At 41.2% G+C, this 26,190-nt stretch overlaps 1 protein-coding gene and 2 long non-coding RNA genes across 5 annotated transcripts in view; 2 read left to right on the top strand and 1 right to left on the bottom strand.

Moving 5' to 3' along the window:
- BRINP3 (BMP/retinoic acid inducible neural specific 3) overlaps positions 1-5,316 on the bottom strand; it is a 234,667-nt gene extending 229,351 nt beyond the window's left edge. Inside the window, exon 1 of one of the 3 annotated variants that reach the window (XM_013191480.3) lies at positions 4,705-5,316. The gene's annotated coding sequence lies outside the window, so the exon portion shown is untranslated. Of the gene's footprint in view, positions 1-1,154; positions 2,592-2,640; positions 2,874-4,704 lie in introns of those variants that run through there. The other 2 variants (XM_013191482.3, XM_013191483.3) reach the window with 2 other exon arrangements.
- On the top strand, positions 2,864-4,781 carry LOC125183844 (uncharacterized). Its single transcript, XR_010833075.1, has 3 exons — positions 2,864-2,925; positions 3,722-4,213; positions 4,654-4,781. It is a non-coding gene; the product is annotated as an uncharacterized lncRNA (long non-coding RNA).
- Positions 5,317-19,748: 14,432 nt separating the features above from the next.
- On the top strand, positions 19,749-23,258 carry LOC106042492 (uncharacterized). Its single transcript, XR_001211152.3, has 3 exons — positions 19,749-20,079; positions 22,341-22,499; positions 22,600-23,258. It is a non-coding gene; the product is annotated as an uncharacterized lncRNA (long non-coding RNA).
- The last annotated feature ends 2,932 nt before the right edge of the window (positions 23,259-26,190 follow it).

Raw genomic sequence — 26,190 nt, 5'->3', positions numbered from 1 at the left:
AGTTGTTTTGCTGGTTTGTTGAACAAATGCTGCCTTCTGCAGCAAGATCTGTAAAACATTCAGCTGCTTGTTTTCATGTTTCCTAGTTAACGTTTTCACTCACAGGGTTTCAGCATTTCATGAAGAAGCACCCCAAACAACAACTCTAGTGAACTCAGCATCTGTTGGGAAGGTTAGTTCTCACTGGAGGTTGATCAGCTTACTGAAAATATAACAGATTTTGTTTTTTCTTCCTCACTTAAATTATGTACATGATTTAGAGAGAAAAAAAAATGGTTGTAGGCAAGAAACTGTAGGTAATTTCTTCATTTCTTCTTTGGAACTCTGATAATTAGCACTGCAACAGTGTGTAAGACTACAGGTCTTGCTATGCTTAGATAAAGAAAGCAGAAGAGAGATACATCAAACGGCTCTATTCTCAAACCCAGGTCTTCCAGTAAAGCTGATAGAGCACATATTTAAACTGAGTAACCCCTTGTACTGCTGGAGTTGGGCATTGACAGCAGTCTGAAAACTCTGATATCCAAATGGATTCTGAAGTTATCTCTGAAGTTATTTCTTATATCTTGTAAATGTAAGTAGGACCACTCTAGCTTTATCTCTGTATACTTAATATGTCGGAGTTACCTGTCTTTGAAAATAAACAGTCTTTGAGGTTTTGACTTCACTTATTCTTTTTAGAGCATTCTTTTGTGATGGCATATTTAAGTAATGTTAGATGTGAGCAAATACGTTATTTTTGCTTCTTCTGTCAAACTTGCTTGTCAGATGCACGTCTCTGAATTATTCAATATATATATATACTTTGTAAATCAGGTCTGTTTCACATTGGCCTTCATTTCATGTGGATCTATGACTGATTTTGATGCTGTAACAGAATATTCTTCACTTATCACATGCATTACATTTTTCTTCCAGTCATGAATTTACTTTACTTCACATGCATACACTTCCTTAATCTCTAAAAGAAATCATTACTACTTGAAAATAATGTAGTCTTTCAAAAAAAAATTCTCAAACGGTAAATCATAACATATTCCACTTCTTTCCACTCTCTGCACTGCATGATTTAACACTTAAAGAAAGGTATGCAGAAGATACACTTGAATTCGGGAGTCAGTCACAATACAGATCGCTGGTAACAAAGTCCTTACCTTTTTTAATGCTTGATGATATCTAAGTAGCACAGGAATCGTAGCCCCCAAAAATCAGGTCTCCTGCCTTCTGATATGCGGTGATGGTGTACACCCTATTTTCTTTACCTCGATTTTTACACCATGCTACATATAGTTCATGCTTCTGTTGCCTAGGATTGGCTAGCGCATCTATGAGGAGCACTCAGGACTCATGCTTGGAGCACCCTGCAACCCCTGATTAACCCTTCCCAGTCAGGTCCCTCCGGCCCCCTGCCGCAAGCAGTCTTCGCAAGTCTACAGGGACGGTGGGTGGCCTGAGGGCTGGAGCAGTGCAGACACCCAGTCCCTCAAGGGCTCAGTTCCTCCTTCCCCTGCTTAGGGCCAGGTGAAGCAGTGAAGCAGCAAGCCTCCCTCTCCTGCGGGGATCGGTGGGAGGCTGGCGCTGCCACCGGACTGCCGGAGCCCCTCTGGCTGCCCCCCACCCACCCTGCCCACAGCGTCTCGCCCCCAGGGACAGGCACAACTTAGAGGAATGATGACGCAGGGTTAGGTCCAGGCATGCATCTCTAAAGGCGTTTCCTCAGTCCGAGCCCCCTCCCTGGGGGTTGGCCTGCCACTCATAATATTTGAGAATGGAAAATCATCTCCTAATCGAAAAGGAGTCCCAAAGCCACATAGCTTCAGGGAGTTTGAAGGTGACAGAGGAGGGAACGGTAATCCTTGACAGCGAAGCCAGCCACAAACAAGCAGAGAGGCTGGACACCTAAAAGAAGGGAAGAGGACTGTTTCGGACCATTCCCCCAGGACTGAGGCGCGAGGATCGGGAGGTATTTACATGCTGCCACTCCTTTGTACAAAAAGCAAAACAACCAACCAAACCTAAGCAAAAAATCACCAGGCTGCTCCCTGGCATTCTTATTTTTTCTGAGTCATCCAGCCCTATTCGAGTAGAGGGTATCCTCTGGTCTGGGAGTGCTGGACGCTGGAAATGAACCATAAAGGCTAATGGGAATCTTCTGTATTAAACGTGCCTCATGCTCGCTGGTTACAATCGCCTATTAAGACTACATTAATTACATTGATTTATTGGATGTTTGTATGGAAAAGGTTCGGTGCCCCCCCTCCCTGTCTGCTGAGTATAGAAACACCACCCTGTCCAACCTGTGTCAGTTTTACTGCCCAGGCACCGCTGTCATCCATCACCGTGACTGTGATCTAAACAACTCCGCTGCCCTCATCCTGTCCTACCATCTCCCACCCTCGTCGGCACAGAGAAAATACAGATTGCTCTGAAACCCGGGAAATATTCTGCTGATGGGCACATAAATCTCTTCTGCAGAGCGCTATCATTTAACTAGCACGGCGAGGTGATGCTCAACAACGGATGAGTTATTCCCGCAGCGAGTTAACCCCCCCGGACTTTTTTTTTTTTTTTATGTTTCAAAAAAAAAAAAAGAACAAAAATAGGGTGAAAAATCAGGTAGAGATTTTGAAACGCACTTACCTAGGTAATCCTCTATACTTGGGAAGGGAAGGGGGGTCTGAATGAACAGAAACTTTCCTGAGGAGCCTGGTGCGGGAGAATCCCCGTAGCAGCAGCGTCAGAGGCGGGCAATTCGGGAGAAACGGCTGGGATTTGGTTAATTACCCCCGTCCCGTGAGAAGAGGGCCGGGGCAGGAAGCGGTGTGTAGAGGAGGGGGGGCGGGAGGGGGAGAGGACGGCTGGTCGGCAATGCCGGTACGAGGAAAATCTGCTGGAGGACAGCCTCCGGGAGAAAGACACTTGTCTGTAAGGAGGGAAGTAGCCGGGGGCGGGGGAGGGGGGGGGGAGTCCAGCTGCTGGGAGAAGAGAGGAGCTGGAGGAAGGATGAATTTTGGATCCCACGCTTGAAGGGCTCTTTTTTTCACTCCCCCTTTCCCGACATCAACCAGAAATTTGGAGGCGGGGGTAGGGGGTGGGGGAGGGGAGTGGGGCGGGCAGAGCACTCTCGGGAGCACGATATTGAAGAGGGCATTGATTTTTTCGGTTCTCTGCTTGCCACCAGGCAATAAATTCAGGTCTCGTGTGTTTCTCACTGGCACCTCTACCTGCTTGCAAGCCTTGAGCACCCTTATCATGATCTATGCACGTACTGCTTTGGAGACATGACTGCACACACACACACACGCTTATCCCGCACACTAAATGACAGATTTAAATGGAGCTCAGTCAATACCTCCCCGTGAGAAGTAACATGTTCCCTCCCTACCTTCTGCTATTGAATGTGGGTGGATCTCTGCCGCTAATTAGAGACGCTAAAATGTTGGAAGTATTAGCCAGAAATAGCACTCTAAAGGTGCTGTGCTCAATCTTTTTTTTTTTTTTTTTTTAACAAAAACAATTTATTTCCCTTGGTCCTCTTCTGTATTTTTTCTGTCAAAGAAGTGCCTACATGATTCAAATAACAGTCTTCACTTGGAACGCGGCGGGTATATATATATATATGTATATATATATATATATGTGTGTGTGCGCATACGTTTTGTGAAGGCGACGCCTCGTTCCTACCCTAGGCGAGCAAAATTATAAATATTCCCTAAAACAGTAAAAAATACAACCGGGACGTGCAGTGGGATCCAGAACCACAGGAAGGGCACGCAGCGGGGGCAAGCACCAGCGCAGCGGGAGCGCGCTGCAGCAGCACTCCGCGCCCCCGGCGAGACCAGCCTCCCTTCCCGAGGTGTTCCCTTCGAGCAGAAACGGCAGGACAGAGGTCTGGAAAATCCCTTCTCTTCCCCTCCAGCCCCTTCTGGGGCACAATTCCCTGCCCCCAATCCAATCCAAGCTTCTTCGGGGGATCAGTAAGAGTGATGGACTTTTCCACATTATCTCCCCACGCAGACCTCCAGCCACTCCTTTCCACACACAACCCCGTAACCACTGGCGATTTCTGTCCGTCTTCCCACACGGAGAAAAACACCGGGCCCTTCCGACATCCCTGCGAGTCGCTGTGTCTGCAAGGGTTAAACCAGAGAATGTAGCAGCTAGAGTGTCTGATGAAAACATTAATAAAACGTGATGAATAAGCAGCGGAATGGTAAGGACGGTGCATGTGAGACTGCGGTGCAGATCGCAACTTAGTGCTGAGAGCTGTGACTAACGTGTGGAATGGAGTGGGCAAATAGGGCTGTTGCTTCAGGATTTCTTTGAGTTCAGAAAGTGGAGAGAAGCAAGCTATTGAAAGATTGAGAAGCAAGACGAGACAACTGGAAGGTTCCTTTCCTTCCTTTCCCTTTCCTTTCCTCCTTTCCCTTTCCTTTCCTTTCCTTTCCTTTCCTTTCCTTTCCTTTCCTTTCCTTTCCTTTCCTTTCCTTTCCTTTCCTTTCCTTTCCTTTCCTTTCCTTTCCTTTCCTTTCCTTTCCTTTCCTTTCCTTTCCTTTCCTTTCCTTTCCTTTCCTTTCCTTTCCTTTCCTTTCCTTTCCTTTCCTTTCCTTTTTTCCTTTCCTTTCCTTTCCTTTCCTTTTTTTTTTTTTTGAGGGTCTGTTTGGTGGAGACGAGCAATCTGAATGTGAAATAAAACCTACTCACCGGGTGAAATCTCAGGAAACGAAGCGGCTGTGAGAAAAATGCATCCCGAATCCAAACATACAGTCCATGATCTTCAGCTTCAAGCTAAAGGAGGGATTTGCGTGGTGGTGGGACTTTGGAAACCATCAGCAGCTCCTTGTGGCACAGCGGCAAGTAAAACCATTCACACCGTGCGTGCCTGTGTGTGTGTGTGTGTGTGTCTGTGTGTGTGTGGGGGAGAGGCACAAGACCCAAAGAAACTGAAGGGGGAGGGGGAGGGAAGGAAATCCAAATAGCAAGAGGAGGGGATAGGATTTGGTGTTGGGTTTTTTTGTGTGTGTGTGTGTGCTTCTTCTTGTTTTGTGTTTTGCTGTTGTTTTTGTGTTTTTGTTGTTGTTGTGGATGATGGTGGTGGTGATCCTCAAGGAAACCGGGGGATCTGAACAGCGGGCAGGAGGAGAGGGATTTCGCCGACCCGGGCCGAGCAACGACAAGCCTGCACCGTGCAGCAGACGACCCGCAGGCGCGCTCGTCCCGCCGTCTGCGGCAGAGGGGCGGGCTGGGGCGCTGGGGAGGGGACACCAGCAGGGGTCCCCGCGCCGGAGCCAGGACCCGCCGATCCCCCCCGGGAGGGAGGAGGGAGGTGGGAGGGAGGGAGGCAGGGATAGCGCGGGGAGGGGCAGCCGCGGAGAGCCCCGCGCGGCGGGACGCGGGGAGGCGCGGAGCAGGGCGGGGGGCACCGGGCTCGCCACCGGGCCTCGGAACACGGGGGAGCGGCACGGCCGGGGCCGGCTGCCGGCCCTCGTCCTCCTGCAGCCGCAGTCCAGCGAGCGAGAGCGGCGGTATCGACCGGGTAAGAGGACCCCTGCCTTCAGCATCTCCCCTGCCCGCGGAGAAGCCTTTGTTTCAGATCCCTTTGTTTTGGATGTTGGTTGTGGGTGTGTTTTTTTTTTTCCCTTTTTTTTTTTTTTTTTTTTTCTTTGCGCAGACGTGCCCCCCCATCCCCGGAGCTGCCTCTCTCCGGCGCCTGGCTGCCCGTCCGGCGGCTGCGGCTCCATCCTGGCCGCAGTGGCCGGGGCCCGCTCCGCGTCCCCAGCGGGGGAGGGCGCCAGGCGGCGGCCGCTGCGCGGGGAACCCCCTTCCCGCAGGGGAGGGCACCGGCGGCGGACGGTAGGGCTGGGGAAGCGGAGGGAGAGTGTTCCCGCTGAGCATCCGTGCCCCCCTCCCTGCACTGTCTAAACGAAGCGTTCCCCCCTCCCTCCTCCCCTCCCTGCGCTTCTTGGCTCTCTGTATGGAAATCACGAGCTGGCTTGGTGGAAAAAATCTCCCTCTTCCTCGCACAGTGGCTCCAGAGTGTGTGCTGAATTTCAAGGTGTGTGTGTGGGAGGGGAGCCAGCGACAGCATTTGTGCAGCTTGATCCTCCTTCCCACCCTCCACCCCTTCTGCTCTGTCCCGCTCTTACATATATGTACTGTAACCAGACATGCATGTTTATGGCAAGTAAACACATAATTCCATAGGCATAGTTAGCCTGAGAGCTTGTTATTAATAAACTGAGAGCTAGCCACTGACAGGGAATGGGCTGCAGCTCAACAAGAAGCTTTGGCATCTTTACATGAGAGTAAGGTAACTTGGCCATGTTTATACCATGTTTATATGCTTTCCAGGATCAGTAAGAAAAGTGATCATATAGACCATGTGATGTATACATTGGACAAAATGGGGTGGCTGCCAGTATAACACCAGCTCTTGTTCATTGTGCTACATATGTTCTTCACAAGACACATCATTTCTGTTGACCTTTTAGATCAAAAAGGTTTTTGTCTTCTCTCAATCATCTCATTGAGCACTAGGGTGAAGTGTTCGTACATATGTCAATCAGGCAGTTTTTTGCTTCTGCAATCCTTTTTGAGCAGTTGCAGAAGCCCATTTGCATCACCTTGCTTTGCTCCTATCAGCATTTTTAAGTCATTTTTATAGTAAAAAATCATAAAGTAATTTGTCCTTAGCAATGATTTAGCCTGCTTTTTGTTGTTGGTGGTGTTGTGTGTGTGGTTTTTTTTCTTTTTTTTTCTTTAGAGATGAGGGAAGAAAAGAAGTAGAGGAAGGATGCTACTGTTAATGAAGAAAAAAATACGGTGTCCATTTCAGGTGTAGCAGCTGTTAAATATGTAGGCATATGTATGATTATATATGTGACGCAGTTATAAAAATGAAAGGCATACCATCTTTCCCCTTTGCCTTGAAATACACTTTCTCCTACATCAACAAGTAGTACAGGCTCTCTCCCCCTCTTCTCTCCCCCTCCTTCCTTCAGCCGGTCCTGACAAAATACCAGTTAAAAAGGTTAGTCTGTTTATGTAAAGATCAGTGTTTCTTAACAAAGACTGCTGCACGTCAAGTCTGCAATGACTATCAAATAGACTTTGGGACTCAAGATACTCAATAAGACTACTGTTCATTTTCTAGAATTGATGAAATCCCAGAGAAAACACAAGACAAAGAGACACAGAGTGTGAATGGGATAGATCAACAATGCCAGGTTGTGCATAGGCAACGATGTCTTCATAACAGTGTTTGTTGCTGTAAATGCTTTTAAGATCTGGTGGACAAAGGTCCACATATGTTTATGTGTGTATATGATATATATATGTATGTATAAACAGATTTTCTGCTATGCTAATGTTTTTCTCTTCTTCTCTTTAGGTTTCGTGCTAGCCCAAATGATGTCATAGGCTGAACTTGTTCTTCAGTCATTTCACACCAAAGATAGTTTAAGTCAAGCAAGAAGAATTTCGAGTCTGACCGACACCACCAAAAAAAAAGAAAATTAACTTAATTACAGTTTGGCTCAGACCCTTCATAGTTAGGTTCATTCTTCATTTATCCAGAGTGCAGTAGAAACTGTCTGATATGTATTTCACAGTTTCCATTTCCCTCCTGATAACTTCTTTAGTCAAGAGTAATACAACTTTGGTTCCTCAATTCATATCACTTCTTCTGGCCCTTTTTCTGCTTTAAATCTAATGAGGATTTTTGATATTATTCATTTGTGTACATTTGCTGAATACCTAAAAGTTAAAAAAATGTTGCCTTAGAGTAATGACATAGATCTTCCAATGATGCCAGTTTGCAGAATCACAGAATCATTAAGGTTGGAAAACACCTCCAAGATTATCTGGTCCAACCATCACCCTGCTACCAATGTCACCCCCTAAACCATGTCCCTAAGCACTACGTCCAACCTTTCCTTAAACACCCCCAGGGATGGTGACTCCACCACCTCCCTGGGCAACCCGTTCCAATGCCTGAGTGCTCTTTCTGAGAAGAAATGTCTCCTCATTTCCAACCTAAACCTCCCATGGCACAACTTGGGGCAATTCCCTCTAGTCCTAAAGCTAGTTATCTGTGAGAAGAGGCCAACCCCCAGCTCCCCACACCTTCCTTTCAGGTAGTTGCAGAGATGAATAAGGTCTCCCCTGAGCCTCTTCTTCTCAACTAAACAACCCCAGTTCCCTCAGCTGCTCCTCACAGGACTTGTGTCCCAGGCCCCGCACCAGCTTTGTAGCCCTTCTCTGGACATGTTCCAGGGCCTCAATGTCCTTCTTGTAGTGAGGGCCCCAAAGCTGAACACAGTACTCAAGGTGCGACCTCACCAGAGCAGAGTACAGAGGAAAAATCAATGCTGGCTACACTGTTCCTGATATAATCCAGGATGCCGTTGGCCTTCTTGGCCACACTGATGGCTCATGTTCAGGCAAGCATCAACCAACACCCCCAGATCCTTTTCCTCTGCACAGCTTTCCAGCCACTCTGCCCCAAGCCTGTAGCACTGCATGGGGTTGTTGTGGCCAACGTGCACGACACAGCACTTAGCCATGTTGAACCTCATCCCACTGGCCTCTGCCTATCAACCTATCCTGTCCAGGTCCCTCTGCAGGGCCTTCCTACCCTCTAGCAGACCGATACTTCCACTCAACTTGGTGTCATCTGCACACTTACTGAGGGTGCACTCAATTTCCTCATCTAAATTTACATCAATAAAGATATTAAAGAGGATGGGCCCCAACACTGATCCCTGGGGAACACCACTGGTGACTGGTCGCCGGCTGCATTTCACCACTACTCTCTGGGCCCAGCCATCCAGCCAGTTTTTAACCCAGCAACGAGTGTACCTGTCCAAGCCATGGGCTGCCACTTAGTCTCCAGTCATCTGGGATCTCTCCGGATGACCATGACCACTGATAGATGATGGAAAGTGGCCCAGCAATCACATCTGCCAACTCCATCTTGCCCCATGACTTGTGACAGTCCAGGTGGAGCAGCCTGTCTCTAGCAGTCTCCACCTGAACTGTGGAGGGGTTCTTCTGCTCCCCGTCCCAGAGTTCTAGGTCGGGAGGCTGAGTACTCCGAAGATAAGTGGTTTGGCTAGTAAAGATAGATGCAAAGAAGGCATTAAGAACCTCAGCCTTTTCCTTATCCTCAGTAGTCATGTTCCCCCTTGCATCCAGCAAAGAATGGAGATTCTCCTTGGCCCTCCTCTTGCCATTAATATATTTATAAAAACATTTTTTGTTATCCTCCAACACCTAATTGCCACCACAGTTCCATTTTAGCCTTTAAAATAGTCCTGAAGTAGGGTTGGAGTCTTGTAGAGCACTCTGATGCCTTTTGTTCAATGATGGTAATAATCCATGACCCTGTAATATAATTGATATGATATGATATGATATATGATGTGATATTACAAAAATTTATAATAGTGCAGAATACTGGAATTGCAAGCAATGGAACAATGGCACTAAAGTACTTGAATGGGGTAAGAACTTCTACCATGAACTGGAAATACTAAATCCAAACTCAGACCTAGTCTCACCTGAGGAGCGAGACAGCACAGCATCATGTGAGAATGGAGAGGCACATTACGTCTGTCAGTCTTAAAAGCCAAGTGGCACTGAAGTATAGTTCATTAGATTCCTTTGTCCTGTTAATCTACATTCGGTAGTGCTGTGTATGTGTATTGGTAAATGCACATCTTAACAGTGTATCCCATAAAATATTTTTTTACTTCATATAATCAGATTTTTGACCCTCTGTCTTCCAGAACTAGCTCCATGCTTCTTTTTAGATACCAAAAATACATGCAATTAATTAAATTGGTTCAGCAGTTACCCTTAGTTTGCAACAGGCAAACATATTATGCAAACAACAAGGCCACCTTCTTGAAGTAGCTTCCTCTTCAAGCTATAATGAATTCTCTGCATGGTACTCTCCTGTAAATTCCTCATCTAAAAATTCCATCCATTACATGTTTTGTCAGGGGAAACTACTTGACTTTTGAAACAGTTGGGAAGAGCAAAATGATAACCTGCTGAAGTCCCTTGCCCTTAACTGAACTAACGGCAAAGTAATTAAAGATAAAGCAAAAAGGCTTAAATTTTGGACTCCTCATATTCTAAGAATTGCGTGTTTTGACATGGGTGAGGTTTTTTTTAGAAGTCTGATTTGAATGTCAAATTTGCATATTCAGCTAGAAAGCATAGGGAATGCTTAATTGTCTATGTCCAAGTGTTCATATTTTGCTTTGAAAACAATGTGTCAGATATTCCTGGGTTTCATTTTCTGTTACTATTTAAGTGCATCCATAAATTGAACTCATATCTAAATAAGTCCTGTGTTTGCTCACTATAGAAATAAATATGCTACATTTAGAATTTTACTTCACAGACACATTACAACATATATGCTTTTATTTAAATGGAGATATGATTCATTTGAATAAAATTATAACCACTGACTTTTTCTTTTCTAGCAGAGGATTTTATTTTTAGGATTTCCCAGCATTTCACTTATAGGGAACAAATTGGAACTGTAGAATATCTTTAATTTCCTACCAAAAATTGCATCAAAGAAATACAGCATTAATGATGATTTTCTGCCTACTTAGAATCGTATAATCATAGAATATCCTGAGTTAGAAGGGACCCACACAGATCATCATGTCCAGCTTGTGGATCCACACAGGACTACCTAAAAATCAAACCATATGCCTGAGAGCATTGTCTAAATGCTTCTTGAACTGTTCTGGTGCCTGGCTACCCTCTCAGTGAAGAACCTTTTCCCAATATCCAATCTAAACTTTCCCTGACACAGCTTCGTGCTGTTCCTACAGGTTTTATCACTGGTCACCAGAGAGAAGAGATCAGCGCCTGCCCCTCCACTCTCCCTTATGAGGAAGCTGTAGGCCGTGATGAGGCCTCCCCTCAGTTTCCTCTTCTCTGGGTTGAACAAACCACATGACCTCAGCTGCTCCACGTGTCTGCTTTCTAGACCCTTCACCATTTTTGTAGCCTTCCTTTGGACACTCTAACAGTTGTACATCTTTTTTATATTGTGGTGCCCACACGGTGCTTGAGATGAGGCCACACCAGCGCAGAGCGGAGTGGGATAGTCACTTCCTGGAACAGCTAGCAATGCTGTGCTTGATGCACCCCAGTGTACGGTTGGCCCTCATGGCTGCCAGGGCACACTCTTGACTCAGATTCAGCTCGCTATTGATCCCAGATTCCTTTCCACAGGCTGCTTTCCTGCCACAAGTCCTGCAGTCTGTCTCAGGTCTGAGGTGCACAATCTGGCACTTGCTCTTGTTAAATTTTACATGGTTGGTGATTGCCCAGCTCTTTAATTTGCCAAGATTTCTCTGCAAGGCCTCGCCAGCCTCTAGGGATTCAACCACTCCTCCTAATTTGACATCATCTGTAAACTTAGTATGCGTTTGAGTCCTGCATCCAGATCATTTATAAAATCATTTGAGAGACCTGGCCCCAAATGCAGCCCTGGGAAACCCCAGCAGTGATTGGTTGCCACCCTGATGTAACCCCATTTACCACTTGAGCCTGACCTTTCAGCCAATTGTTCAACCATTATCTCATGTACCTGTCTAGCTGTATGCTAGATATTCTGTCCAGAAGGATAATGTGAGAAATGGTATCAAAAGCTTTGCTGAAATACAAAAATATTACATTTACTGTCTTCCCTTTGTCCACTAGGGGGGTAACCTTGTCAAAAAAGGAAATTGTTAGTTAAACAGGACTTTCCCATGTGAATCTATCTTGGCTATAGCAAATGATTGTGTTGTCTTTCAAGTGTTTTTCAATGCCTCACAAAATGATCTTCTCCATAATTTTATCAGTCACTAAAGTGAGACTGACAGGCCTGTAAATACCAGGGTCTTCTTTCTTGCCCTTCTTGAAGACGGGGACAACATCTGCCAGTTTCCAATCAACAGGGACCTCTCCAAATTCCCAAGAATGTTAAAGAGTAATTGAGAAGTCTCATGATGACATCAGATGCTTCTTTCATTACCCTGGGATGAATCCATAAGGCCCCATATATGTCTTATACTCACCTTATCATTTGGCAGTAGAGGAGAAAAGGTGGTTCTTTTTGTTTGTTTTGTTTTGTTTGTTTGTTTTCCAGGCTCTTGGTATCATTCAAACACCAGTCTTCTGAGATGGGATAATGCATAAGAAAAGACCAATGGTATTTTGCTACTCTTTTCAGGCCTGTAAGACCTGTAAGCTCACATGACTTCACTAGAAATAGCTATACATATGTGTCTTGAAGGGAGATAATAGCACGTGAGATATGGAGGCATGAACATTTCTAGGGCTTAGCAAACTAGCTACTCACTCACTGTTCTTGGAAGATTGAAGTCTGTTTTTTGGAATCTTTGCTGCAGTTATTATCTGTGCTAGGTAGAGCACTACAAGGTCCTCTACTTGTATTGAACACAGCAGCCCAAACCAGAAACACTATCTTTGAATGAACAGATGGATTTAATGTCTGTACTGCAATAGACATAGCTTTATAATTGTAAATTCTCCTTAGTATATAAAGCAAATGATCACTGCTATCTGGTATCTTGGTGGGTAAAATCACATAATTCCTTCAAAGTGTTCCCAATCTTGACATTAGAACTGAAGTGGGCAACAGAAAATGAAGCAATTTTCTTCAAATCCATGAGAAAATGACAATAATAATGTTAGAATACTGTTACTGTCATTTTTCCCTGTTTTATTTGCTTATTTGTTTTTAAATTAAGTCATATTTGGCCACGTTTCCAAGATTTTGTAGGCAACTGTAAGGGCTTGGAATTTTTAAGTAACTTCTGATATATTAATGTATTCACTTTTTATTGGTAGCTGGACTTTAAAAAAACACCAAAGACTGTTACTTTCAAGAAGATGAAAATATAACTGTAGGGAAAAGGGTAAAGAAGATGTGTTTTAAATCCCGTTGAAGCTTTGTGCTGGAGTGTCTTATAAATCAAATGTCATGTTTTATTGTGGAAAATTTCTTCTCAGTTACTGTGGTAGCCCACTCTTCAGTATCAGAACTAGTGTCCTGCACGTTATGCAATATGTACTTCTAGTAGTTGGTGTAATGGAAATGGAACGGAGGAAACTACACCACAAGCACTAACTTTACAAACACTGTGAGAAACACTAGCCTAACATTTCAACAGATCTGCAGAGGAATGGAGTGGTACTTTCAGCGTGTTTGTTTTTAAATGCAGAAGCCATGCATTTAAACAGCAGGTAGCTGACTATAGTATGTCACACAGACTTAAAATCTGGTTGTTGGTATTCTGTTACTTCTGTGTCATAAGAATTGAGTCATTTCTGGACTAGGCAAGATATTAACAAAAAATAATTAAAAAATAAAAATAAATAAAAATAAATAAAAATAAATAAAAAATCACTGCCCAGATAGGTTGGAATCTGAAAAATATTTGAATTAATAAAGGAGGATAGAGAAGTGTTAACATGATCAGAAGACTCTTCAGTGTGTTTTCTGTGGTGCAGATAAAAGACCAAGACCCACTTTCAGATGAGTTTTTGGAAGGGTGGTTGGTTCAAATGAAATTCTTTTCTATCTGTTCTGTGGTACAAAGGACAGACTTGCTCTAAGTTTAGCAAAAACAATTCTGTATTCAGCTGGTAGGAGATCCTGATTAAAATCTATGTACTTTTTCTTTATGAATGCTTGCAGAAGTAAAATATATGTTTGTCAGGGTGCATTAAAGAAATTTGTCACGGACTGAAAAGAAACGACTGGTATATACCACTGAAATTCTTGAATGATGCTTTGCAGTGTGAAGGAATTACACACTAGAAAAGTAGCATTTTACAGGATACTTATGCTGGGAAGAAAAGGGCATGCATAGAAAGTAATTTGCATTTGGAAAATGTATTATTTTACAGATATTATTCCAAATATATAGTCATTCCCTGAATAACATCTGGTGCATTATCTCAATAGATGTATTTATGTCCTATATAAATGAGCTGAACAAAAGATAAGACTTGAAAATAACCTTTTTTTGTTATATGTCATTGCCTCATAAGAATCAAAATACATGGGTCACTAATGACAATGAACAAGAACAATACAGTTTCTTGAATAATCTGTTCAATGTATTTCCAGACTCTAGCATACACTTAAAATACAGCAATATTACAAGCATTTATCATTTGTAAAGGCTATGGAGCTAATGAGATAGAAAAAACATGATGTATGTAGATTGATGAACTTAATTTACTTTGTGGTTGTTTATTTATTTATTTATTTATTTATTTTCTGTTTCTGTCTTTTACAATTTCTGTGGGAGTTTGGTCATTGTGGAACACAATCAGTATATTTTTGTCAGCAACAGCTATGACCATTGTAATATTTCAACTTCTTACAGACTTGTGGGGGATTGATATTAGAAAGATCTCAGGTTCTCTTCTCAGTCACAAAGGAAAGGAGGCAGTAAAAAAGATGTCTTTTGCTTCATTTATTTGATTTGATTCCCCATTTGTCAAGGCAGTGGAGCACAAAGACCAAATGTATTTTATGAAGCACTCTAGAATCTGCTTGATTTGAAGCATGTGCTTAAAAACTTCAGCAAAGAAGGATGGCATTATGTCTTTGATAGATCTTTAGCATGTGTTTTTCCAAGTCATATGGCAGTAATAATTTATACAATTAAGGTGGTGCAAATTCCTTTATCATAAAGCAATGATTTCAGTCAAATTTCTTTTAATGACTTTGTAGGGAGAACAAATCAAATCTTAGGACCTAAATCAGAATATGTGTATCCAGTTTTGAGTTAGCTGCCTTGGTTTTGTTCAACCTTAAAAATAACATTGACTTTTTAGCAGAAATCTCTTACACAACAGAACATTAAGTCATGTTCCTATTTTGAACACTAGGAGGTCAAACATCTGTTTCCTTGTGGTTTCAGATAAAGATGTGAAAAACATCACTGAGAAAACATGCATGTAGGATAATCTCAGTGTGCATCAGTTGTGCATTTTGCGTGGCTAAATAAAATAAAACATAACAAAACACAACCCTAAGGTAAAGTTTTCATTGACCATTGTTTGGACCATCTAGAGGCAAGAGTCGGCCTTTTCAACCGACTACAGGAATTTGTTGGACAATTCAGTGTCAGCATATAAAGTAATTGGCTGTTGCTCTTTTGAGGCAATAAACACTGTTAGAGGCTGAATAACTTTTGTAGCTAAAGTTTGATGTATGTATGAATAGAAATATGGTCAGTATGAAGTTAACCAATCTGCACTTTACAGCTGCACCTTACAGTTAAAGGTCCAACCATTGTCTACGCATAAGAAATAGTTGTAGTATGATTTTTTTTCAAACTGAGTAGTCAACAATATTTACTTACTAATGCAAAAAATAACATAAATAACAACAGCAAAAAAATGCAGTTATGAGTACATGAAGAAATCACTTACAGTTTCCCAGACTTCCAAGAGAGAAAAATATTTTTCTCTGTGTAATTAAAACAAACAAACAGAAAAAAAAGGAAAAAAGAGAGAGAGAGAGAGAGAGAAAGCAAGGACAAAGGTACTCAAATTGTTCTACTTCCAAAAATAAAAGGAATTTTTGATCATGAATTTTTCTTCTGCAACAATAAAAAAACATCAGTGACGTATAACAAAGAAAGCTCTACTACCACAGCTTCAAAACAAGCTACTCACTAAAAAATGTGGGCTTACAAATGGACGTTTAATTGAAAAATATCCTATCTCACTATGTATTTTAGCTTGTTATAGAATATTCAGACCTCGTGATTAAGAATATTCAGTCTTCTGTAAACCTTTTTACTGGGTCTGTCTGGGATAGAGTTAATTTTTTTCACAGCAACCCATATGGTGCTGTGTTTCAGATTTGTCACCAAAACAATATTGATAACACACCAATGTTTCAGCTATCACTGAGTGGTGCTTGAACAACACCAAGATCTCTGTTTGCCACGCTGTCCCCTGAAGCACGAAGGCTGGAGGCCTGCTGGTGGGCAAGAGATTGGGAGGGGGCACAGTTGTCCCAAACTGACCAAAGGGATATTCCATATCATATAAGATCACGTTCAGCAATGAAAGGTGGAGGGGCAAGTTTCTTCCAAAGTTGCCTTTGCCCACAGGCCAGCTGGACACCAGTTTGCTGTTATGAAGTGGTGAGTGATTACCTTTGCATCATTTGGAATTTGTTTGGTTTGTTTTTTCACTTATTAAGCTGTCTTTATACCAACCCATGAGTTTTTATCACTTTTGCCCTTCTGATTCTCTTCTCCATCCCACTATGGAGGAGTGAGACTGACTGGGTGCAGGCCTTGCCACCTGCTGAGGTTAACCCTCTACAGCCTCCATGGCCACTTTTGGAAATGGAGAAGTAAGAGGTGATGCCTCAGCAATTGTGGAATTTTTGAAACAGAGAATGGTCTCCCGTCTGCCAGATACTATAGCTTCATCCAGCTTTGCTGTTTCTCAAATCTCAGATTCAGTATATACTTATCTGTGATCTTCAGAAATGTAAGAAGGCACAAAAAATATCCAAGTAAGTAAGAAAATAAGAACATAAGGATGTGAAGTTAGAAATAACTTCACATGTAAGTTAGAAAATAAGAACATAACGCTAAAGGATGTGGGAGTGCATTCTCATAGTATTAGTAGTATTAAGCTGGTTTTTGGTGTAATGCTTCATTTTCTAAGTAGCTTTCAATAGCTGTTGTGTTTTATGAGTAATTTTTCTGATGTTGGTTTCTGCTTTTTCTGCTACTGTGGTTATGGGTGAATGTACACAAAAAATGTTATTCACACACACACACATAAGAAAAAAAAAAAGGAGGTTTCAACAGCCTCATTGCCTCATTTAGCTCTGGGATTATTCTGTAAAGTATGTACAGAGTCAGCAAACCCTGCAAGGGGTAGAACCCCTAATGGAGGTGGATAATAATATTTGCATTTGACATCTTAAGTGAAGATAAAGACTTATATAATGCATCTGGATATTTATTTGGAGACCTAAAAGGTTACAGCACCTGTTAGTGAGAGCCAGTGGGACGACATGCATATGCTGTATGATATGAATGTGCTTATGCAGCTTCCAGCCTGCTTTGGTTTTAAATAGACTGTGGCTCCATCATGCACTAATGCACACAGCTGTCAAACATAACTGACAGATCTTATCGCTGCCTTAAACCTTCATTTCCATTGCCTGCTACTATCACTTATGCTTCCTTATTATGCTTTGATCCAAGTGAACCTGGAAATGTTTTTGGTTAAAGAATTCTGGTTTCTTGTATGTTTGCACACATGTTCCCTACAGAGATTCAATACCACCTTGTAGTATCAAGACAGCATGCAGAAGGAGAGGGGATGGTGCTAATCTGTGGAATGCTCCCACAGAGAGAAAAATTATACCTATAAGGTTAACTGTTTATAATTTAGAAACTGTTTTATGTATTTTGCATTCAAAGAATTGTGGGGAAAAAAAAAAAAGCTGGGATGGAAATATATTTTTTCATAACCTCAAAAAATAATATTATATTTTTTCCCCAAATTGCTTTCAAAATAGAAGTAACCCAGAACATTGAAGGTTTTAATTAGAATAATTAACATGGCTAAACTAGCTGGTAGATCAGACATGAGATCACTTTAGTTGTCAGTGGTTATTTAGGTTCTACTTTTAAACCACATGAGGCAGACATTTGTTGCAGGACGAGATCTTCCCTATCCTGTCTTGCATTTTGCTGTCTAACTGAAGTAAGCTCACTAACTCAAAATTTCATTTTAAATCTGAGAAAAATTGTTCTGTTTCATCATGCACTTACTGTGGGTCAATTTCTGACAAAACTCACCAGGCTAATTCACTGAATAGAAAGTTCACTGACTAACTTGTAAGCAGTTTCAATTGTAAATATACTTTAAGGACTGCATCTTACCAGAATATAATATAAACCTGACATTATGTTAAACAACCTATGTGGATTCAAATGTTTCGGTTCTTCAAACATGCCTCATTCTTATAATAACAAGCCCATCTAATTTTTAAATGATGTGAAGAAATGAACTTAGAAACATGTACTGATGTTCACCACATCTTGTATTTTTCAAATGCTAAATATTTCCACAGAAAAGCAAGACAAAAATCAATCAAATTAAAACAAATAAATAAATAAATAAAAAATCATCAATCTCATTCTTTCAGCAGTGCATTTCATATGTCTTGTATTTGCACGTAGATGATCTTATTCTGCAAGGTACCATAAGGAACAGTTGATAAAATGTACCTAACACATAAATTATTATCTTATGCTTGTCACAGGTAATTGCGGTGCACTTTACAGTGTCTTAGTTAAAAATTTCTCTTCTTGTAGAGCTGTAATGTTGGTAAGCAGCAAAGAACTCTTTTGCAAAGTTTCCAGTGCATCCACAATTATCCTAACAAGTGCTCTATGTTATTTTTTATTCGAGTTAGCTAAAACACAGTCAGAATGCTAGCTTTTCCATGAAAATCTACCTCTACACCCAACGTTATTCTGACCCTACTCAGACACTCTCCAGTATTATTTAAATAATCCTCTCACAAAGCAATGAATGATGTTTTTAGCCAATCACAAACACAGTCTTGTCTTGGTCACCGAAAATATTCCCTGGAGGTAAGTACATAAGCACCTCCTTCTTGCTAAAATCACAACTATTTAAAGCCTTCACTCTCTAAGTAGCTTGAAAATAGTTTCTAAGTCTTCTTTTGATAATGTAGCATCATTAAGGTGATATTTCTAAGTATGAAACTGACCTAACCCTGCACCATTGAAGTTGGTAGAAATTGTACATGAACCATGCAGAAATTGTTCCACGTACCTCCCGTGATAGGAGCAATTTGTACTTGCATTGGGTTGACCTTGCTCAAATGCCACACACCCACTCAGCCACTCTCCCACTGCCCCTTCTTAATGGGACAAAATAAGATGAACAATCTCATTGGCCGAGATGAAGATGATGGGGCGATCACGTAATAGTCACCATCATGAGCCAAACAGACTCATCTTGGGGAAAATTAAATTTGTTTCTAATTAAAGTAGGGTCAGATACTGAGAAACAAGGGCAAAACTTTAAAACAACAAAAAACTTTAAAACAACAACCCCCCACACTAGTCTCCTCTCAGAGGCTGGCCTGTAGCCCCCTTTTTGCAATGTCTGGATGTGGACACTCAATAGAATACTGTTGTGGAATACATTAGAAAATACTTTTTCATAAGAATGAGAGTGTATTGACCTCATTTCTGTAAAACAAATAAATGAATAAATAAATAAAGTTCTAGTCATTGGATACTAAATAAGGACAGGAATAATGTTAAAATACAGAAACTCTGGAATTCATTGTGCTATAGCATACCATGCATAAAGTGTATTACTGTGGGCTAACATGAAACACAAGACAGGGATAAAAATTGGAGGGACATTACATAGGGCTGGTCCTCCTTTTAAGAATGATCTGTGAATCTGTTACCTTGTTGATCTCAGTTTGTTTATCATAACTGTGCCAGAAAAGACCTGACAGGTAATTCTCTGGTATCTTTTGTCTTTTCATGCTCCTTCATTTTTCTTCTTCATTTAAAGCAATATCTATCTATCTATCTATCTATCTATCTATCTATCTATCTATCTATCTATCTATCTTTCTTTCTATCTATCTTTCTATCTATCTTTCTGTCTATCTATCTATGACAGCAGCATTGTCTATATCTTTCCTTTGAAGGAAAGGGGGAGCTGAAAACAAGGAGAGTTGACTTTCCAGATGTACTTACAGCAACATGAAGGGAGACCTTTTTTCGGTTCAGATTTAAGTTTACCTAACACTTTTCACTACACATATCCTGTCTGTTTGTCTTCGCACAGGTGTTTATATGCAGACTTGAACAGAAATAGATCGACAAATATGCCTGAGTGCTCTCCTGAATGATTGCCAAAATCTATACACAAATGAAAGAGGGTCTGCTCTAGTTTATTCTAAAGATATTACTGGAAGAGAAAAAAATGGTAAGCACATTCCATAAGTTGTCAAGATAGGCAATGAACTAAACACAAAGCCAGAGAGAATAGGTCCTCTTCATTGTATGCCAGTTTCTACAGTTCTCACTATAGGAGGCAAAATAGAATGTACTGTAGTACAAGTATCAGCTTTGTTAATTCGCCCCTTTTCTGAAATCCTCATAAAAGAAAGATCAGCATAAGAGTGCAAGATAATTTCTGTCCATTGCCAAAGTACAATGAAACTACAATGAAATAAGAAGTCAATTACTGTAAGGAGAAAGGTCCAAATACTCAGAAGGCAGATACGGTAAAAATGTTCAACTGTATTGTGGCATGGTATACTGAAAAAGATACAAAGCAATTTCAAGTTTCTCTCCCAGATTGCTTTTGAGAGAAGAAGGTGCGCCAGAGGCTGCATGACCTGAAAATCTAGTATTTTCCTTTTGTATGTAAGTCACAGCAGGTTGAAGGTTTTGATTGGTTGGTTGTTTTTTGTTGTTGTTTGTTGCTGTTGTTGGTTGGTTAGTTAGTTTGGTTTTGATTTGGTTTGGCTGCTTTATAGTTATTATTTTATGTTACTTATTTATTTTTAATTTCAGATGTTCCTCTTTTAAAAACAGTACCTACAAGCAAAGCTGCCTATGCAATAGACTGTCTGGTGTTGTATACATTGGCAATGCAGAGTGGAAAATTATGCCTTGACTTCAGAACATTCCCCCTAAGGGAATTCTCTTCTAGGAATTTAGAGCTGTCTTAATAGTGCCTATGTTAATTCATGTTTTTCATATTTCATGTATACCAGTTATAGATTGGGATCTAAGGCAGCAGTTCTCAAATATACTTTGTGTCTGTATTCATAACACCTCTTGTGGTCACACTTCCAGAAACATGATTTCTAGTTTGGGAATTGTTGGTCAAAGGGAAAGATCTGACGGTCTCTGTCATGATGTAGAGTTTAGATTCAGAAGAACATAAGCTTGGTTTAGTATGACATTGCTCAAACAAGATGTGGTGCTGTCTCACATCAGTTGAGAGACTGGGGACATAATTCTCTGTAATAATCTGGATCTGAACAGAAAGACAAAATGGCAAATAACTCTGAGTAGGCTGCTTTTGGCTATATAGAGTAAAATTATGCTGGAGACTGATAAATCATAGCAAGTAAAAGCATCAAACCTGTCTTCCAACATCCTTTGAGTAGTTATCGATGGACTTGTGGTTCAGAGACATCCCAATTCTGAACCAATGCCACATTTAGGGGTGGAAAGGCCTATACCTATATTAGCAAAAGGTGTAGTGCCACCAGAAAGGATTTGTAGAACGAAATAATTAGATGTCAGCAAAAATTCTGTGTGGTGCAAACTGAGAGCACCTGGCCATCAGAAATTCCAGTCCTGTGAGGTACAGTAAGCACAGATTGATCAAAGAAACAAAAAATAAATGCCAACAGCCAGCCACAAATCTTTTCCTTCATTATTTTCCCCTGACACTTTGTTTTTCTACACTTCTGCTTCTTTTTCCTTAACACACACACACACACCATAATAATGCATGTTCATCAGAATAACTCGATATTATACTTTATAAAATGTATTCTCAGTGCATTGCATATGTAAGAATTGAATACTGACAGACAAATACCAGAGTTTGCTGTCAGTCTTGATTGTGCTTGAGTTAGCTTCAGCCTTTTTCACAGTGAATTATAATGTCCTTAACATCTTTCTGCATTGTTTAGCAGCTGGCATTCAGTCTCTTCAACCTCTTTTTTTTTTTTGATCGTATGGAGCAATTGCCTCGGGACAAGTAGTACATATACAGAAAATGTAATGGAGGGGTACAGACCTTTAGGGGTTTGTAGAAACCCCTTAGGGGTTTTATAGGGTCTGTTCAGAGATGTGCTAAGCTGGTATCTACAAAGAAGCTTAAAACTAGACCCATTTCATCAAGGTTTCTGTTAATACTGATGTTCATCTCATGGCTGGAAACATCTGGTGGTCTGAGAGAAAACTGCAATTTGCAAAAAGGGTTCCCATGTGTTCATTTATTGCTTTCTTGTATTAGACTATGTGATTATATTATACAATATATATGAAAATATATAGAGATGTCCTTGTGGACTATGCTGTGAACCCAGTAAGTGTCTCATATGCACTGCCAAAAATTTGTCCTCTCATTACTACATGGTCCAAAGCTATCTAGAGTTTCCTTGAAGTGTCAGTTGTGGTTATAATGTGCTATTTTTTAATTTATTTATTTTTTTCATTCAGAATACTGATATTACGAGAGGGCAATGTCACAGTTCATGAGAACAGTCTTGAATATCATGACACTCAGCAAGTATGTGAGTTGATGGGATGCAGCAGGAAGACATACACATACTTATAGTGACAGTGTTTGTGGAGATATCCTGGATTGCAGGAAACAAGGTTGGTACAATTTGCATTCATCTGGCTTGGACTTGGGTCAATTATATCCAGATTCTTTCTGGTAGGATTTAACAAAGCAATTCCCTTTCCATGGCATCAGGCAATGAAGAGGAGGCAGTGAACGGCAAACAAGCAGCATTAGCAGTTAGGGGCCTGGGGCTCCAGGAAAAAAACAAGGAACAAACAAAGATGACAGGACAGAGTTACCATGACACTCATCATTTTAATTTCACTCTCTGTATTTTTAAAACTAATATTTTCTCTAATAAACATTTTCATTTATTTAAACAGCAGTATAATCTTTTTAGTCACAATGGTACTTTCTGTAAGTTATGGGAACGTTTTAACCACTTCTTTCCTCATTTCCACTGGATCAATTTCAACATTAAGATTTTTTTTTTTCTCCTTGGTATTGGTATAACTTGACAAATAATACCTTCCAGTAATCTTGTAGTATTCTCCTGTGCTGCAAATGGGAAACCATAAGGACCATTGGCCCATCTTGAATAAGCTTAGGATAATTTTTCCCAAGTTTCCCATCTAAACCTTTCTGTCATGAATAGGTTGTTCATTAGGATTAGGTGCTGAGGAGGAAATAGGAGAGCAGAGTAGAAACTAAGGCTTCCTTTGGGAAGACAGCTGTATAAGAAATACTTAATAGAAAAGAAGTGTCACAAACAAAAGTACAGTATCTTTGTAATGATTGTCTTGTCTCCACATGTAACGAAAGTGTAACTGTTCAGCTCCCCCTGCTGATCTATTTGCCCTGCTTTTCTAGACCAGGTAGATCTGTATATACCTGTATAAAATTGTTAATACCTTTATCAACAGAATAAACATGATGCACAAATTCTTTTCTCCATGTATTACAATGATATCTTTGACTCCCATAATTACATGTTTACTTAATTTTACTCTCACATTTAGAATAGAGTAGTTCAGTTGAAAGAGACCTACATGGATCATCAAATCTAACTGCCTGACCACTTCCAAGATAACCAAAAGGACCAGAATGACTAGATCTGTCAGAATTTCCTGTATGTTGTCTTCTCTTTACTGCTCAGATTTACTTGCACAGATACCTCGTCCTCTGTCTTTTCAGATCCTCCACCTACCACACTCAGAGCCTCATACCTATTCATTAATGGAGACTGTGTGGGCAGACAGGGGCTGTCTTCCCAACCCTTCCTGAAGGTTGGCCACCAGACAGAGCAGCTCATTTACCTGGGCACACCTCCCACAGGTGTGTGTGCTGTCACCCTCTATATCAGGGAGCAGCACTAGGTATAGCCCACGGCCTGAAAGCTGTGTGGTTACATGAACTGCCTGGAGGTTTGCCTGGGTGTTTGCATTCATCCTACTGGGGGCCAGCAGTTGCTTTATAATTCACAGTAATTTTTTTAGAATTAATGAGGCCTCTTCATGGTAGGAAGGCTAAAACATGCACTTGAGTTGCAGCTTCCTACTGGAAAAAACACTTCAGCTCCTATCAGGAAGACACTTTTGCTGAGTACAATCGACAGCCACCTAAATTCTCATCTGTGCTATCTACAGTCTTGAACAAAAAGATGCTGTTTTTTTATTTAAATATCCAATTTATTTGTATACTAATGTAGAGTGCAAAACACCAATTAAAATGAAGAGTTTTGGAAGGAACCTAAGTAAATAGTCTCTTAGGTTTCAGCATTGAGGTCATACAATAATTATTGGAGAGTATGAAAATTTATATATAGGACAGACATGCTACAGGAATGGTAGAAAAATGGAATGGAAAAAGCATAACAATCAACTCACTACACGTGCACTTTGTGTACTTACATACATTTATTTTATATGTTTAGATCTCTCAAGAAATTAACAGAGGCTGAGTTAGAATGTCATTTTGGCTGACAGATGCAGCAGCTCATAAAGTTCAGCCATAAAGAGGAAAGAATATAAGAAGGTTACAGGTAAAGATACAATGCCTTTGAAATGAATGTCGTATCTCCATCCTCAGCAAAAGTAGATGAGGTCTTTTTCCTTTTAGTAGGTGGTTAAAAGTGTAGTGGATATAATCCTGCACTGGTATTATAGCAGTTTAGTTGGCTTTGACAGCAGTATGCGGATTATACCAGATAAGTGTCTAACCCATTTGTGGTACTGAAGTTGAAATCTTGAAACACATACTGATTTAAATTCACTAAAACATTTAGATGAGCACAGGATCAGTGTGTTGATCAGTATGGCAAAAGCTCAGCTTTTCATAAAATTGTTATGAGTTGAAACTAGATGGTTAAACTTAGAAGTTCATAACATGGTAGATACGATATTTACCATTACTAATAAGAGACCATTAGTAATGGACTTACAAGCCTTGCATTAACCTGACAGTACTGGGTCTCAGGATTTGCCAAGTTTGCCTTGTCCTGAGCTGTTCTTAACTTGTAACAATGGTCACTTGTAACTTGTAACTCAAGGATCTAATGTCTGCCCAATGGCTGCTTAAACTTAATTAAAACTACATGTGATAGAGGTTTGACAAAACTCTGGGGTCACTTGGAGCCAATGATAGCTGGTTTTGTGGTTTAAGACTAGGATAAGTTTGCTTTGCAGTTTTCAAATTTAATCCAGGAACCAATGAGGAGGAAGAAAACTGTATTAATAAAACATGAGTAGCCCCAAGCAGAACCCAAAACTGAGCAGAAAGAAGCCTTCATCTTAGGCTTCATAATCCCTCCAGGAAATATCTCAGAATTATAACTGTACATGATAAATCTCCCCTCATCCAGCTCTTCAGGAAGACCAACATTTTTAACCCCAGGGTATAGAAGAATACTGGAAGGCTAAGCATAGTGCTAAAGTAAAGTACTATGAATGTGTTTTGAATCATAGAATAGTTTGGGTTGGAATGGACCTCAAGGATCACCTAGTTCCAACCCCGCTGACATAGTTAAGGACACCAGCCACTAGATCAGGTTGCTCAGGGTCTCATCTAACCTGGTCTTGAACACCTCCAGGGGTGGGTCATCCACAACCTCTCTAAGCAACCTGTTCCAGTGCCTCACCACCCTCTGAGTGAAAAACTTTCTCCTAATTTCTAACCTAAATCACCCCTGTCTTAGTTTAAAACCATTCCCCTTGTCCTATCACTATCAACACATGTAAACAGGTGTTCCCCCTCCTGTTTATACGCTCCCTTCAAGCACTGGAAGGCTGCAATGAGGTCTCCCCAGAGCCTTCTCTTCTCCAAGCTAAACAGTTCCCTCTACCTTTCTTCACAAGAGATGTGCTCCAGCCCTCTGATCATCTTAATGGCCCTCCTCTGGACCCATTCCAAGAGCTCCAAATCCTTCTTGTGATGGGGGCCCCAGGCCTGCACGCAGCATTCCAGGTGGGGTCTCACAAGAGCAGAGCAGAGGGGGACAATTGCCTCCCTCTCCCTGCTGGCCACCCCTTTTTTGATGCAGACCAGGACATAGTTGGCCTTCTGGGCTGCAAATGCACACTGCTGGCTCATGTCCAGCTTCTCGGCCATCAGGACTCCCAAGACCTTCTCCACAGGGCTGCTCTCAAGTTATTCTTCACCCAGTCTATATAAATACCTGGGATTGCCCCAGCCCAAGTGCAACACCTTGCACTTGGCCTTGTTGAACCTCATTAGGTTCTCATGGACCCACTTCTCCAACCTGTCCAGGTCCCTCTGGATGGCATC

The sequence above is a fragment of the Anser cygnoides genome, chromosome 8 (assembly GCF_040182565.1).
Source record: "Anser cygnoides isolate HZ-2024a breed goose chromosome 8, Taihu_goose_T2T_genome, whole genome shotgun sequence".
NCBI classification, from domain to species: Eukaryota; Metazoa; Chordata; class Aves; order Anseriformes; family Anatidae; genus Anser; species Anser cygnoides.
The sequence above is the reverse complement of the archived record's forward strand: the minus strand, read 5'-3'. Positions and strand labels throughout refer to the sequence as shown.